General features: G+C 40.8%; 1 protein-coding gene across 2 annotated transcripts in view; it reads right to left on the bottom strand.

Annotated features, from left to right (window-relative positions):
- The window catches only part of LOC144688602 (docking protein 5-like), a 510185-nt gene that overhangs the window by 287672 nt on the left and 204839 nt on the right, over window positions 1-17674 (bottom strand). The window lies entirely within an intron of this gene.

The following is a 17674-nucleotide window of genomic DNA, read 5'->3' as shown; positions in this document are numbered from 1 at the left end:
AAGTTCTTTCATTTGAAAATTCAATTTAATCTCCTTTTCTTGCTGAATTAAACATAATCATTCTGCTACTACTTGTGTTACATGTTCTTTCAATCCTGTGCTAAAATATATGTGAAAAAGCAGAATTTGCAGTCTCTCAATTATTTGCCAATTTTCACAATCTACTAACTGGTTGGTTTTCTCTCCTTTTTAGGATAATTCTAGTGTAATTATTGGCTTCTATCCTTGCAACAATTTCAAAGAGTGAAGTAGAAGATTAAAAGAGCAATTACTGAAGTTGAGTAATCACAACTATGGACCAATTTCTTCTTTAATGTACTTTACACTATGTGTCTCACAACAATTATGAGTGTCTAACACTTTATAACAAAGTATATTCAAATTTTCTCTCTCCGTTTCTCTCTCCATTCCTTTGATTTCCAACCAGTGCCCCTGCCTACTGTCATGCCAGTGCAGGCATGAAGATATTACACTTTTTAAAAAAAACTGTATTCCTTTTAAAATGGATCCTAATAAACTGTTAAGCTAGCTGCCAAGAGGGTCAGGTGACCTTTTGCAACTTCAACAGACTAAGAAGCTTCTGGAAAGTTCTGAATTGAATTATAACATGTGGGGTTACCCCTGCCCCCTCCCACCCTACCCCCCAGCCCAACATTGAATGGACATGCCTAAACAGCACTCCTCCATGGAATTTTACACCTGTTATTGTTGAAGCTTACTCCAAAATAGAGACAATAGACACCTAGACTCTGACCCCAAGTTTGCGATATAACAAAGGAACGCTATCAAGACCAATTACCCGGAAGTAAAGTTCAAAAGACCGCCATTAAATATCAATGCTTTTGACCATGTGGCTGAAAATAACTCTTTACTACTAAAAGACCATCATTTGCAATCTACTGTGGATCAATAGTTGCTAATCACATGACTAAAATTGTTCTCTGATACTGAAAATATTTTATTGCAAAATCCAGAAGGGCCCTGGGCAGTCTGCAGACTAACATCAACAATACAACAACTGTAGGGAAAGACTGTGCCATCTTGCCCATCAGGAACTGCAAGGCTTAAAAGTCTTTTGAGAAGCCTCTTCCAGCCTGTTTCTGAAATGCTCCAAATTCACTGGTAAAGAAATTGGGCCTCTGGTTACAAGAGCCTCCAGTGCCTCTCTACATGGCCTACTGAGCAGCCTTCCCTTAGAAGAAACCCTGCAGTTAATCCAGACCTGACCCCAGCCATCTGAACTTAACTGAACTACACTTCCAGAGTGGAAAATCTCCCTCCCTCACTGGACTCTTGATGACACTTGAATTGCTAACTAATATGTGTTTGCTTTTAATATTTGTAGAAGCGCACTACCCTCTTTAATTGTGAATTTGTTGGGTGTGTGATGTGTGATTGACACAGCATTAGACCTTTCAGGGTGAGTGTATCAATAAACCATCCTCTTTTTTAAATCCATGGAATTCTGCTGCTCTTGGCTGCACACTATTGGGAGTTTGAGAACACACATATTAGCCTTTTCAAAAATATACTACACTGATTACAGACAGAAGGGAAGGGGGTTGGGGGTTTCAGTTTATCTCTCTCCCCTGTCCGTAACATTACTCTCTACCCCAATGGATTCCATTTCTAGATAGAGCTGTGGAGGCAAAACATCTGGAATTGTTTAAGAAAAAATTCCATTCTGCAATGGCAGTTGAAGGTGTGACTACGGAATTTTTACTAGATGGATGAACTAAACTGAACCGGATGGCATTCCACATTCAAATTTACATTGTGTTTTTAAAGACTTCAATGACCCCATGTGAAAGACAGCAGCTCCAACTTTTTACTCATCTACCCTGGTATGTCACTCGATATGCCTCAAAGTGCAGAGGTGAGATTATTTAGGTACCTTTGAATGTATTACGTTTTTGTTTAAATTAAAATACTAATATTTACTAACTTTAAGATAGTTCAAACTAATATAGCAAAAAAAAATTGAAATTATTTTTAATGAAGTAGCTGCCTTAATATTTTTCAGTTCCATAATTGTGAAAACATTCCTTTTTGAGTTAACTTTCTAACTACTTATAATGTGTCGATATATCTCATTAGCAATCGCATAACATAATGTAGCTTTCTTATAATACAGAATCTCTTCGTATTCTGAAACATAGTAGCTATATATTCTTATATCAAGATAATTAATGTGTCTCTATATATCTTTCTTAGAATTTGATCTCACAGATCTTCTTTCTCTGGGAATTTCACTTGGTGATGGATTTGGTTTTATGTTCCCTTCCTTATTGATTGTTGATCTGTCAGATGGTAAAGATGACATATTTGGGTCAGATCCTTTGCTAGATGATTCAAGAGTCCATTGTTTTTACAATGTTCCATTGATTAGCTTTAAGTAGTGCACCTTGTCCTGTTCGTACCAAGTGTGACCTTGGACATACTTGCTTCTTGATGGTGCTTTTCTGAAGCGATGTATTTGTACTGCAATTTCTAAAAACATATCCTATCACTTAATATCAATGCTGGAAGAAAACCATAGCGTGGTGCCTGAATTCTTCATAAGAACTTTGGGCCTGTGAAAGCCTCCACTGGGATTGCTGGAAAAATTATCCTAGATGCTCTTCTTCTTCTGCCCTACCATTTTTGAGCTTCCAGTATTCAGAAATTCATCCCAGTAGCATTTGCACTTATGATAACAAGCTCTAATAATCCATCAGAAAACGAGCAGGGATCACACACATTTATTCTCACTGCCACATGCCATAATCAGATTCTTTATGGGCTGCTTTGACCTCTCTTCAAGTCCATTTCACTATGAATAATTCAGAGTTGAAGCTGTGGGGTACAATCCTATTCTTTGGCATATTGCATGAACTCAATACTTGGAGACGATGATCCATTGTTACTAAAGACTTTGTGAGGAATTTGGTGTCTGAAAGAAATAGTTTTCGTGCAATTTATCACTTTTATTTTCCAACAGTGTTATGATTTGTGCAACCTTTGGAGAAAATTGAGCATTGATCAAAACTGTCAAAAGAAACCCTCTTCCTGTTACTGGAACAAACCCACTTTGTGGCTTTAATTGATGTACTGGGTGCTGTTTCAGCTGTTTACTTGTGAGCTTGATTATATTTTCAGTAGCATTAGAGATTTATTACCAAATAATCAATGTTCTAATTTGTTCTGACCTTTATTTCCATTTAAAAAACAAATTCTCCACGCTAATCCAATAGTTAGGGGTTCTGTATTAATTCAAATTATATATTTATTTTCCTTTTTTTATGTGATGTGGTTGACCACTTTAACCTGGGTTACTGCATGTTAGTGCAGAATCTTTCAGATACTTGTGTCTTGCTACTGATGTGTTGAGTAAGATACATGTGAAGTACTATTATTTCTATTTCACTGCAAAGCAAACACAAGCAATTTGGAATGAACTGCTTGCCTTGTCTTGAAAACAATCACTAAAGATTGGACTTGTGTTTGGTACCTAAGCAGAGAGGACTCATCAAACTAAATTGATAAACTTTGTCCACAAGGAGGACGTAAGACTAAAACATAACATAACATAAAAACATAATACAATGACATAAGAAAAGCAAACAGGAGTAGGCTGTTGTGATATAATGTGCATGTACCTTTAAGGGTACATATCTTAAATTGCTGCCAATCATTACCACCTCAGGCAGGATGTGATGAATTAAGCCCTGACTAGTAGTCAGTCTGCAAGCAGCAGGGTACAGACCTGTTGCACTATACGTAGCCTCCTAGTAAATCTATTATTATACAAGAGTATTATGTATAAACGGTGGAGTGTTACGAATCATTGTACTTCTGCAGGTTTACAGGTCCCTAATCTGACCCATGATGTATCAGTTAAAAGCTTAATTGGTCTTTCAGGATCACAGAGCTACAGTACTACTCCCCATTTGGTGATTTCAGGCACCTATAGTAGTCTTTTGTAATAGTTTATTTTTAAAATATGTGATATGTTTTTGGAAAGACTTTCTATAGATTTATTCAGCTGATTGATCATCTCTAGAAATCCCCTGCAGGCGTTTGTTGCACTTTGGAAGTGGCATCCATTCAATAGGTCAGACTTTCATGTTTAATAGCTTCAATAGTGATGATGTCATCAACATATTTCAACTCAGTGACACCACATGTCTGTCTTTATTACACCTTAGTTTGACACTTCAAAAATTTTCTACAATTCCCCATTGGTTAAACCCCACACAATGTTAGGTAGCCTATTCAATTATTGATTATGTCTGTATGTTTATTTATGATGTGGATGTTTCTGTGATTTATTTCTAGAGTAGAACCTGTGCCACAGCCAAGTTCTGAGAAAGTTGTGCGTAGCATATTAAATGTATAACCCGCTACATTAGATCCGATATCTGAGGATCTTTCTATCCTGCTAAAATAGCTTTCAGAAATTAAAATGTTTCCTTTTAATAGTCCTGTTTAGATCTCCAGGTGCAAGTAAATTCCAAATTAATAATAACTTTGTAAACATAATTCCTTTTGTCAATATTTACTAATCAGTTCACCTATTCCATTGATTTATCAACTTGTTTATGACTTACCAGTCCTCCATTCTATAATGGCCCTTTTCTTATTTTGCTCATTATTCAAATGTGAATTAATGGAGTAACCTGTCTATTTCTCCAGAACTGTTATTTCCCTTGCTAAACAGACCTTGAAATAGATCATTTTATTTTTGTCTGTGCTCTCTTCGTCTTTGAGCCGATATTGCAGAGATCTTTTTTACTCAAATTAAATTAAAAACACTCAGACCTAACACTGACTAGACATCTTTTAGCACACTGTAACTAACAACTTGTACTTGCGTTGTTAAAGTGGTGCTACCAGCATACATTTTGGCTAGTATGCCTGTCGAATATCTAATAGCCTTGACTTTCAACAATGTTTTGAAAATCACTGAGGGCCACTCAACTCCTGACCTCATTCCAACCTTAGTTCAAACATGGACAAAAGAGCTGAACTCCAGAGATGAGGTATGAGTGACTGCCCTGCGTGACATCAAGGCCACATTTGACTGAGTGTGGCATGAAGGAGCCCTAGCAGAACTAGAATCAATAGGAATCAAGGGGAAAACTCTATGCTGTTTGGAGCCATATCTACCGCAAAGGGGGATGCTTGTCATTGTTGGAGGTCAATCATCTCAGCCCCCGAACATCATTGCAGGAGTTACTCAGGGTAGTGCCCCAGGCCCATACACCTTCTGCTACTTCACCAATGACATTCATTCCATCATAAGGTCAGAAGTGGGGATGTTCACTGATGATTGTACAATGTTCAGCGCCATTCGCAACTCCTCAGATACTGGCCCATATGCAACAAGACCTGGACAATATCCAAGCTTGGGCTGACAAGTGGCAAGTAACATTCATGGCACACAAGCGCCAGGCAATGACAATCTCCAACATGAGAGAATCCAACCACCTCCCTTTGACATTCAAAGGCATTGACATCGCTGATCCCCCCACTATCAACATCCTGGGGATTACCATTGATTAGAAATTGAACTGGACTAGCCATGTAAATAGTGTGGCTATTAGAGCAGGTCAGCAGCTGAGAATTCTGCGGCGAGTAACTCACTTCCTGACTCTCCAAAGCCTGTCCACCATCTACAAGGCACAAATCAGGAGTGTGATGGAATACTCTCCACTTGCCTGGATGAGTGCAGCTCCATCAACACTCAAGAAGCTTGACACCATCCAGGTACAAAGCAGCCCACTTGATTCGCACCCCATTCATCACCTCCAACATACACTCCCTCCACCACCAAAACAAAGTGGCAGCAGTGTGTACCATCTATAAAAGGGATTGCAGGAACTAATCAATGTTCATTCAACAGCACCTTCCAAAGCCACGACCTCTAAACCTAGAAGGACAATGGCAGCAGATGCATGAGAACACCACCACCTGCAAGTTCCCCTCCAAGCCACACATCATCCTGACTTGGAAATATATCACTGCTCCTTACTGCCGCTGGGTCAAAATCATGGAACTCCCAGCACTGTGGGAGTATCTACACCACAAGGACTGCAGCTGTTCAACAAGGAAGCTCACCACCACCTTCTCAAGGGCAATTAGGGGTGGGCCACAAAAGTGCTGGCCTAGCCAGTGACATACACATCCCATGAAAGGATAAAATAACTTTGAAAATTGTGCATGAAAATAAAATTCATTTATGTTCCTGCATCATAATTAAAGGCTATGACTATTTTATTCATTGCGAATTGCAGAACAAAATCTTTTTTATGTTTGACTTGTACCTGCCATTTCAATATAAAAATGCACAAATGATTTCCCTGCCATGGCATGAATTAATTTTATCTGTATTGCCATTTCCACATTTATATTGTAATTACTTATACGATATTTCTGTATGTTTCCAACAAAATTGGGCAGCTTTTTGGTCAATGCTGTATTCTGCCTTATCTACACAATGTGCTGAGAATTCTGTGGCGAGTAACTCACTTCCTGACTCCCCAAAGCCTGTCCATGATCTACAAGGTACAAGTCAGGAGTGTGATGGAATACCCTCCACTTGCCTGGCTGAGTGCAACTTGAGCGTGAAATGACGCGCGTTGACGTCGGCCGAGCATGCCGACATCAACTCGCAGTCGCGCGATATTTTGGTTGGCAGGCGTGCACCGGAATCGGCAGCGCACCCACTAACAATTAAAAGGCTTGTTAAGGCCATTAAGCTATCAATTAACATCAAGTTTTCGCTACCCATCCAACCTACCACTCGCGTTTCATGCTGGGCGGGCCTTAGTTAGCCCACTAGTGTGAAATCACGCTGTGGTGCCGATCGCGGGTGGCAGTCGGCTTCCGGACTGCTCCCACCGGCCCTTGCCGAGCCCACCCACCAAGGGCAAAATTCTTCCCTTAATTATCTTCGATAGATACCATTTCAGATTTCTCATGATTGCTTCTTAATCCCCTTCTTAAAATATGCATGTATTGTTTCACTGCACAGTTCTTAGCTTGGCTTTTACACATCCTGCTGCTTTACTTCTCTATATTGTTTTCTTTAAAATTGGATCTTGCTCCTTTAGTAGCATTTTTCTCATAAAATGATCTATCTTATAAATGATTCTATCCTTTATCAGTGATTCTGACATTTTAAACCCACAGGTTTTACTTTGAATTCTTAGTTCAATTACATATTATTTCAGTTACTTCTATTTTCTTCATATAGGCCAAAAATGGTGCCTTTATGAATCACATTTTGGAATGGATTCCTATATCTTCAAATTACTTTCATTGTTATATCTCGTACCAGATTCTCCACTCCTTCAAATTGAAGTTGTTATGATTCGCTGCTTTCTCCCAATAACAGATAGGAAAATAGACACATCCATTTGTTTGCTTTGTCATCTGCTCCAAAACCTGTCAAATTTCAAATTATTTACTTATTATTTCCCATTAAAAAAAAAATTCCAGCTAAAGGGCAGATGGAGATTGCAATTTATCCATTTTAATATCTCCTTTACATTACTTCACAGGCTATCCCAGCTGCAACTTAATGTGCCTCTTAATAGTCATTTTTCCTTTTCATCAGCAGCACCTCTGACATCAAGTTTGCAGAGATCACAGTACATGATTAATCTCTGCTCACTCTTTCCAATGGACACCATGACTGAGACTGCGGCCAGCTATGGGGCTGAAAGCAACATGGATGATAGTGTGCTCATATCTAATCCTCCTTCCCACTTCTCCATCATTCCACAACCCCAAGCTGCACTTAGTCTAAGCCTGTACCTTTTACTTTCCCATTTCCCCATCCCCCTGCCCTTAACCCCACTTTCCTCATTCTGCCCTGTGCCTTTCTCCTTTTAGACACTAAGGAACTGCAACGAGGCCAGGCAGTGGTGCAGCTGGAGCAAGAAGTGGAAGGAAAAAAAAGACTGATGGCTAAGAAACATCATCACACCATCACTCACTCTCATATTCAATCCAGATACTGACACTCCACATATTTTAAGGGGTGGCAGAGATGCAGGGTCTGCATGTGGTGAGCACTGGACAGGAGTGGCCTCCAGTCAGGGCAGGACCGCTCACCAGAGGATAATGTCACTTATGATAGTTCTGCTGTAGAACACCCAGAGACAGACTTAGATTTTAAGGAGGGGGGCTGGGATGTTGCGGTGAGGTGAGTGACAGGTGGGGAATGTAAAGAAAATAGATGCTGTGCGTGCAAAATAACTGAGGGAAGGTAAGGTGTGAGGCTGTAGCTGATTGGGGAATTGGGGTTGCTTTCAGTGGTGCCAAGTGCTGTGTCCTTCCGATGGTGAGATTGTGCAGGATGGAGCAATCCATGATGAATTGTGATGTGTGAATGTGTGATCTGGTGAGTACTGCAGGGTCCTTCTGAGTGGTCCCAGCAACAGGAATGTCTTTTAAGCACTCTAATGGTTTGCTCATTAACATTTTATGTGGCAGAATTGTTCCTAGTGTAGGTTGTGCACCACAGTCAAGTGGTCAGTCAGGGCAGACAACCCTTGTTGGCCTAGTCTGGTTCCTTGTGGTGGCTCAAATGGTGATGGTATAGCAGAATGGTGCAGAATAAAGGCATCATGACAACTGCCAGGATAGTGGGCATTGACTTGCATGATGCACAGCTGGACATTAAGGGAATGGAACTCATTGTGGTTGAGGTAAATCTCTGAATTAACAAGCAGTGTCCACAAAGTGATGTTTGTACAGTCAATGGCACCATGGGAAAACCTGCTATCCTTTTGACAAATGAAAATGCTACCTCTGCCTGTTTATCATTGGAAAGAGAGAATGCAATGCCCCTTCTTTGCATACAGAATCTCATGAATCTCCCTTATACAGCAGGAGATGGGCGCCATGAGATTTTGGAGATGTTGACTACTCCAACCCAGTGCCAGAGAGAGAAATCATGGGTCCTGGTTCTTCTCCTGTTTCCAGGCCTCTTAACATGTGCTCCTCCTTCACCACCCCCCACCCCCGCCACCACCTCACTTTGACCCTCACCCTCACATTCTTTGGGTGTCCAGAATCCAGAATCATAGTGGTGGGGGGAGGGGGGGTGGGGGGTGAAACTGTTTCACATAGGTTTAGCAACATTTCTTGGCTTTTGTATTGTCTGCCCCTATTTATAAAGACCATCGAAAGTGCAGTTTTCAGTATGATTGACTTTACAACCACTGCTTTGTCAGTTAATTACACACAACTTGGTTATTCGTATTGTGCAACCAGCTCCACTTCTTTGAACCTGGGGGCATTATGCAATATCTGGACAGCAACATACATAAAACGTGCAGCTCACAAGCACCACAAAAAACAATCCTATGTACAAATAAGAATATCTTGAACTAACAGTGACATATTCAATTAGTGCATGAACTTGGAGGAGAGGTTGGCAAGCCAAGGGCTTTTTGGGCGTAAACTAAACATAGAGGTACTAGGCACTTTACCTTACCTTATGCTCCAACAGCCGCCAGCGTGGCCTGAAGAAGAGTGAAGAAAGCCACACCTGGCAATACCCAAACAGAACAGTCCATTGGGTAAGCAAGAAAGGAGGAACTGGGGAATCTGGTGTGCCCTACACAGCGAATGATGGCTGTTTCAGAGTCAACCACATTGCTGTGGGCCTGGAGTCACATGTAGGCCAGACCAGGTAATGACGGCCTTCCCTAAAGGACATTAGTGAACCAGATGGGTTTTTACGACAATCGACAATGGTTTCACTGACTTTTAATTCTAGATTTCTATTGAATTCAAATTCCACCATCTGCCATGGTGGGAATTGAGCCTGGGTCCCCAGAGCATTACCCTGGGTCTCTGGATTACTAGTCTAGTGACAATACCATTATGCCATTGCCTCCCCAATTCAAGACAACAGCAATTATTGGCCAAAAAGTCGGTCAATCAGGATAGTCTATGTGCCAGATTGGCTGCTTTGGACACTACAACCTGGGTCCCATTATTTTGGACCTTGTGCGTCCCCTCTCCCAGGCCCTGCTCTAATCTGGAAGAAGCCTGATGCAAAGTAGTTTGTGGTCACTGGCAATGCTATTCTCACCCTGCTCTGCAGCTGCAGATCTCTCAGCAACAAGTGTCAGATTCATTGAGCACCTTCTCAGCAAAACAGAAATTTCACAAACACCCTTCCTCACTGATGTCGAGATAAAAGTGTTGCTCCCTGAAAACTCTGGGCAGATATGCTCTCCTGCTCAAAGCCCTTGTCTCACTCCTCCCTCTTTGAGCAGCTTGTCCTCCTCCACTGCCCCTTCTCAATTTCATACTGCAGGCCTAGGGGGATTAAAAATTCCAGCATCATGACTGGGAGTTCTGACTGAAACCTTTCAAGCAAAAACCAAGACCTTCACCAGATGCCACACTGCTCCTAGTACCAAATTCTAAGTAGCTTTACAAATCCCCAAATACTTTGATTTCCACTGGCTGATGTGTTCAAGTGTTTGATGATTATTTTAAATAGCATTGTTACTGGGTTCTTATTGCTGCTGAGCACGCTCAGTTATGTAAGATTAAGAGAGGGTGTTAACAGGAGCTTTGAGGCTGAAAATGGCAATGTTAGAGTCAAATGAACTTTACACAGTGACCCTTGGCATGCTCTGCCTACTCTGAGAACTTCAGGCATACGCTCTCAGTGCCTGCGTTAATGACCTCCCCAAAATGGCATCTGGTGGTCTCCCCGAGGAGTTGGTGACCACAGCGCAGATGTCATTTTGGACCTGAAACAGCACTTATAGTTCCAAAAATACAAGCCCTACACAACTGAATTTTATAGTCCATATACTATGTTGTTTTCAGGGTGCTTAGGAATGTAGCATTGAGCTGATGAGTGTTAATTGATTGTTTCTGGTTGAAAGCAACTTTACATTCAGCAGTGGACATTTGCTTACAATCCCCATTGCAGAGCATATATGACAACATTTTCCTTCGTACAGCCAACAAAGCAAACTTTCTCATTTCTGCTGATAAAAATTAGCCCTCATCCCTACCCGAGTCTTCTATTTTTGTGGAGGGAAACTTTGGTACATGTAAGAGGTAGAAGTTCCTAATCTTGTAGCAATTTGGAAAGCCAGTAATTCCCACAAAGAAAATTCCTCTCTTCTCAATATTCATTTGTCCTCCTTTGGAATTGAATTTCTGTTGTACACTGAAAGATGAGTCTTCTATGTCAGTGGCACAAACATAACAATTTTTGTGACAAAACATATTTATAATACCCCACATCTTTTCTGTAAAGAGTAAGGGAAACATTTCCAAAATATTTGCCAATCATACATTATATAAGTGATTCAATATTAGATAATCACAGAGCTTGAGTAATGACAATGACAAACCCTACTGTACTTTAAGTGTATCTACATATAACTCATTGTCTTTCTCTTTCTAATGCCTATGGTCCTTTGTGGTTAATGGCTAATTACTTAGGCCTATATTTAGGGGTATTTTTGAGTTGTAGCTTTTTAAAAAAATGTTTGAGTCAGCTGCATAGTAGCCATTGATTTGTTTTGTCCATTCTCTAGGTGACCAAACATTTGGTTCCAGCCAGTTTTGAATCATTGAGAGAACATCCCATTGATGACAATATTGAAATGAAAACATTAACACCTACAGATGTTAAAGGAACATCCATAGATTCTCCTGTTTAAGCCATTATGCCAAGTTTTTTAGAAGGTACGAGTGGTCTTTACCTGTACTGGAAATCTCAATGCCACAATGCTCCCAGTGGTGTTGCAAACCGAAGTATGCATTGTAGAGGGAAGGAGCAAGTAGGCGAACAAAGCTGATCCCAATCAATCTATATCACTTTTAAAATTGAAAACAAAAAATCAACACCAAAGAATTAATGTATTGCTTTAAATGATGTATTTTACACAGAATGCAGAAGGAAAGTACATAAAACATTTGGAAGTGTGTGTGAAGGAAAGGAAGGAGGAGAGGCAGAGAAAGGTTAAAGATAGAAGAGTCTGGACTAATAGGGATCACTGCACATGTTTACTTACACTAGGATACCAATCATTGTATTGAAAATGCACATTTCATTACATTTTGTATGAAACTGTAAAACAAGCCAGTGGCTTGCTGAGGAGTGTTTTCAGGAATTCTGAAACACTGCTCCAATTACATGCTGGAACATAGCACTATACGGAAATATCACAAGGCGACCAATGCTTGCTGTATGCAATCCCCACCTTCTAATTGTGTTTCTTCATCTTATTTTGAGAAAGGAACAGGGAGAATAGCACCCTTTAATTAATGTACTAATTTATGATAGAAAGAAAATAAATAGCTTGTATTTATAGAGTACTGTTCAAGACCTTGAGATGAGCCAAAGCGTTTTACAAGCAATTATGTACTTTTAAAGTGTTGTTGTTATTGCAATGGAGGAAGTATGGCAGCCAATTGTCCCACAGAAAGTTGCCACAAACAGCAATGAGATAATGATCATATAATTTGGTTTAATGATGCTGTCTGAAGGATAAATATTTGCCAGGACATGAAAGAAAACTTGCTTGCTATTCTTCAAAAATTGCCATGACATGTTCATGCTTAACTGAGAACATGGCCAGAGTTATTGACCAGGATATGATATTACAGTGTTAGAGACATCATCCTGGGCATGATGGCCAGGGTGCTTTTCCTTGATCACCTCCTATTTATTTAATGGACAGGAAAAGCATGGGTTAACAAGCACTAAAGCAAAGGCTCTGGCTATTGTTTCTCTTACTTGCTGCCAGACTCTTAATAAGCCTAAAATAATGGCATTACAAATTGAGTAAATGTTGTTGCACATAGGTGTCAAAGGTTACACTGTCAGCAATTTCAACCTCAGTACAAAACAAAACTGATTGAAAGGAATGTTTTTGTGGCTGTGATTTTCAGATCTGGGTTCAGAAAAGGATTCTGTTTACCAGTGATTAAGAATGTACCAGGCTATTGCAAATGGAAAGAACAAAGAAACCCCAGTGAATCAATCTATTTGGCTCTGCCTCATTCTTTCATAAACTCTTTGACCAATATGATGTACCATTGTGTCATTTATTTTGCTGCACAAGTGTGAATGTAGCCCTCAAATGGTAATTAACAAATAATTACATGTGGATTACAAACAAACAATTATAGCTTTTTAACACTGCATCAGGAATTGATAAACAGACATAATAAGGGGAGAGTTGAATTCATTTTCAGTCCCAAAAAGTGTAAACCTATGAAACCATACAGAAAACTATGAAATGCAGAAGATGGATAAGTCACAAATAAGTTATCTTGGAATGATTTTTCATACTCCTCAGCCATCCACCACATATTCCCAATTTATGCTGCAGAAGTGTTATGAAATCAAAAGGTGATAAAGTTATTTTTGTGTTTCTTTGGATATTTTCACTCGCTTCAGTTGTGCTGAGGAATGCAGCATCATTGACCAAAACATCACTAGTATGGACAGCTCAATCCAAACAAGTGTAATGGTTTAGAAAGAGGACTATTGTTGCAATCTCCTGTCAGTTTCTGTAATTTTGTAATTTATTTTTGTAGGCTATATGAGATGTACGTTATTCACGAATATTAAGTCTTCGTTTATAAACTACCTTTCAGTATTAGAAATTACATGTACATTATTAGTATACAAATATGTTAAATAGTTTGTGCTAAATTCCTCTTTTTTGTTGAAGGTATTGCTGTATGTTGGTTAGTCTAGCTTCGGAACGATTACTGAGATGTTGGTATAATCAAACAACAACTGGTTTATTTTATACAACTGAACTGTGTACAGATATCCATGACTAGGTATTACATGGCTGAAGCCATTAATATTCTCCCTCCCCTCTCCTCGCCATGTGTTCTCTTACATGATCATTATGGGAGGTGCTATTTACACAGTCCCACACATTAACCCTAACAAACCCTAATCTACATCTTCCCTCCAAGTCTCTGTCCATGTTTTTTACGTTCATATTTACATATTGCCAATGACTGGACCAGCAGACCACCCCCGCTGCCAGTGGCATCATAATCCTTATGCTGCAAGGTTCTTCTGAAGCCTCCCACTCACAGCATGTCATAGTTACATTGGTTTGTGTGAAAGAACAAAAATCAGGGTGATCTCATTGGTTTGTCTGGTTTATTTGGTCAGACATGTCTAGGTGCTACCAACAATTTTTGCAGTGCTGGGCACACTCACTTGAAATAGCTGTGGTAACCTGCCTTCTCAGAGCCTGGGCTTTGCTATCTTTTGCAAGGAGACCAATATCTACAATGGATCACAGAGCTTGCTCATGTGCAGGAACAGTAATGTCAGCTGTGGCCCCCAACTTGTCTGCACCTTCTTGCAAACATGCTTAAAATGCTGACCTATGGGAATGGTGTTGAAGAGAGGCAGAGAGGAAAATCCTCTTCATAAGCCTCTGATGCAGCATCTTCTTGATTTCTGCAACCATCAATGAGTAAGTCAAGTGCTAGGCTACACTGTCAATTGTCTGCAGACACATGCCTACACCTACAGGTCCCGTTCCCTTCACTCTTCTGCCACTTCTTTATACCGTGCCGCTACAGCCCGCACCAAATACTGGTGGGGAATTTCTTAAAAGCTGGTTCCTCCACAATTCCAATGAAGTTATAGTTACAGAGTTGCAGCTACTCCAAGAAACCCCTAGCTTAACCAGGATGTACCTTATCTGCAGCACCTATAGAAGGAGGCCATCCAGCCCATCCTGCCCCTGCTAGCTCTTTCAAAAAGTTATCTGTAATAGCACCCCCTTTTGGCCAATTTTATATGCATGCATATAAATCAAACTGGAATAATCCAGTTTGGTTGGGTACTAGAACTCCATGTCTATGCATGAGTGTTTCCGTCTTGCCAAGGCATCACAGTTTGGCAACAAGGGTGGAATCATTGTCTTCCCGAGACAAATAAATTTGGTTGCAGAAGCTTCCAGCACACTAGCAGAGGGACTGAAAGTTTTTCTGTTTGCTGAAAAAAGGCTTTTTGTACACATGGGTGGAGTGACCTTCAAACATGGTTGCATCAACTGATATTATGGGGAAGATGGGAGAATATAACCATGACTGAGAATCTTTTGGTGTGTATTTGGAGCTGTTAGAGATGTCTTTCACTGCTAATAATATCCTTGAAGAAAAAGAAAAAGGCAATATTTTGTCAGGAAGCAGGCCCAGAAGTGTATGAAATGCTCAAAAGTTTGTTCACCTCTGCTAATAAAGCCAAAAGACACGATGATGTTGGATATTTTGTGCAAGTTTGAGCAGCACTGTAATCGCAAGCCATTGGAAATTACTCAAAGCTAACAGTTTGGAACAGGGAATCACCCAATGAGGACACTTGGAGACTTTATCGCAGCTTTGAAAAAGCTCTCCATTCACTGTCATTTTGAAGAATTTCAAGCAAGAATAGTGTGGGGCAGATTTTTGTGTGGTATAAAAAGTGAATGCATTCACAGTTAGTTGCTGACTTTGTCAAAGTTAACTTTCAACATAGCTTGCCAAACAGCATTATCCATGGACGTGGCTCGAGAGAAGTCAGAGTTGACAACTGCCAGTCATCTGGCTGAAGTAAATAAGCTGCAGCTGAGTAAGCAGATGGCCCAATGACAGCAGTTAGTAGTAGAAGAGGTACTAAAAAGTCATTTTACCAGTGCTTAGGCCAATATTGAGTGCAGAATTGTCCATTTGTGAAGGCAGAGTGCTACAGCTATAAGAAGAAGGGTCACCTTTCCGAGGCATGTCGGGAGAATGTAAATGGAGAAAATGTTGGCTGAAGGAAACAGCAGTCACTGCATACAGGTTGATGAGGAGTCGGTTCAATTCCATACAATCCAAAGCACAAATTTGCAGGGCATTGTAGCCCATGTAGCGTTGAATGGAGCTCTAGTCAACATGGATGTCGACAAGGATGCATCAGTTAACGTGACTCCTGAATTGCTATACCATGAAAAGTTGAGTCAGCACCAGCTGGAGAAATTGCATATGGAATTACAAAGATATAGAGGAGAGAAAATTCCCATAAATGGAAGTGTGTCAGTTCCAGTCACATACAACGAACATTGTGCAACATTGCCCATAATTGTGGTGAAGGGTGTAAGACCAGCTTTCTAAGGAAGAAACTGGTTTGCAGCACTTAAGTTAACTTGGAAAGAGCTTTCTCATGTTGAATCAAAATTCACAATGCAAGACGTGATCGCCAAGTACCCTCAGGTGACTAGTGAAACCAGCAACCTGATTCAAGGATATAAGGCCAATTGTATAGTTTCAGAGGATCACAAGACAAGTTTACTGCAGGCCTTGTCCAGTGCCCTAAGCTCTCAGGGAGAAAGCAGAGCAAGAGTTGAAAAGACTTGCGACTGAGAGCATTATCTCTAAAGTAGATTAGAGTAATTTGGTTAATCCCACAGTGGCGGTACCAAAGTCAGATGGTGGTGTAAGACTATGTGAATATAAGGTAACCATAAATCAGGTGCTAGAATGTAATCCACCTGATACTTTGTCAAATGTGGAGAATCTGTTCAAAATATGGTCAGAGTTTCAAAGTTAGACCTGACAAATGCCAAATGCAACTTGAATTAGATCTGGATTTCACACAATGGCCTGGCTCCCAGAAGGAAAGTGACACGTCGGAAAGAAGCCTGCCTCTGCAGCCATAACAGGCTCAGGGTAGACTAAACAAGGTAAGGATGGGATTTCTGCCCCTCAGTGGTGGGGGGGTGGGGGCCGGGGGGTAGAAGTCCCGCCCTTTAGCAGTCCCAGCAGTGCCAGAACTCAGTAATGGGCAATGCCAGGACTATGAGAAGGAGCACAGTGAAGATGGATGGCTGCACAGGAACCTGAATTTATCAGGGCTTTTAGTGCAGGGCCACTTCCTTCCTTCTGTTTCTCACCTAGGCCACAAAAAACTGCCTGCCCACTCCTGCCCATGCCAACCGTATTATGGCATGGGCAGTGTATTATCCTCGTCAATAGGCTAACAAGTCTAACTGACCATTAATTATATTTTTACGTATGGTGGGTGGGTGGGCCTGCCGATTTTGGCACCTGCACACCTAGGCCTGAATTTTCAGGAAATAGGCCGCCGACCACGATCGGCCCCCGACCGCAATTTCACGCTGGCTGGCCAATTAATGGCCAGCCAGTGTGAAGTGCGCTCTGAAGAGCTCAGTGCTGCTGGGGTGGGAGCAGGAGGATGTCAATGACATCAACGCAGGCATGAGTGAGCGCTGACAGAAAGCTCCCTGAAGGCAGAAAGCTGCCTCAGGGAGCTGAAGACCCAGGAAATAAAGTTTTTAAAATCAAGAAAAAAATGTCCAAGCATCATAATCAGGCACCTGAACATACAGACGATAAAAATGCTGTCCACAGATTTCTATTTTTATTTTATTTAATAATACAGACCTCAACCAACACTTGGATGAGGTTTGCTGAAAAGTGTAAAGGCCACTTGGCCAATTTGCCCTTCCGTCAACTGTAAGGTTGGACGAGTTATGTAAAACGACAGACAATTGCACCGTTAATGGGCTTAATTGCCCTCTCAATTGTCAACAGGTGCGCGTCCAACTTTTGCACGTGCCCGCCAACTGAAATATCGCGCAAGCGCGGGATGACATTGGGGTGCTCGCCCGATGTCATC

This window comes from Cetorhinus maximus, chromosome 13 (assembly GCF_964194155.1).
Source record: "Cetorhinus maximus chromosome 13, sCetMax3.hap1.1, whole genome shotgun sequence".
NCBI lineage: Eukaryota > Metazoa > Chordata > Chondrichthyes > Lamniformes > Cetorhinidae > Cetorhinus > Cetorhinus maximus.
The sequence above is the reverse complement of the archived record's forward strand: the minus strand, read 5'-3'. Positions and strand labels throughout refer to the sequence as shown.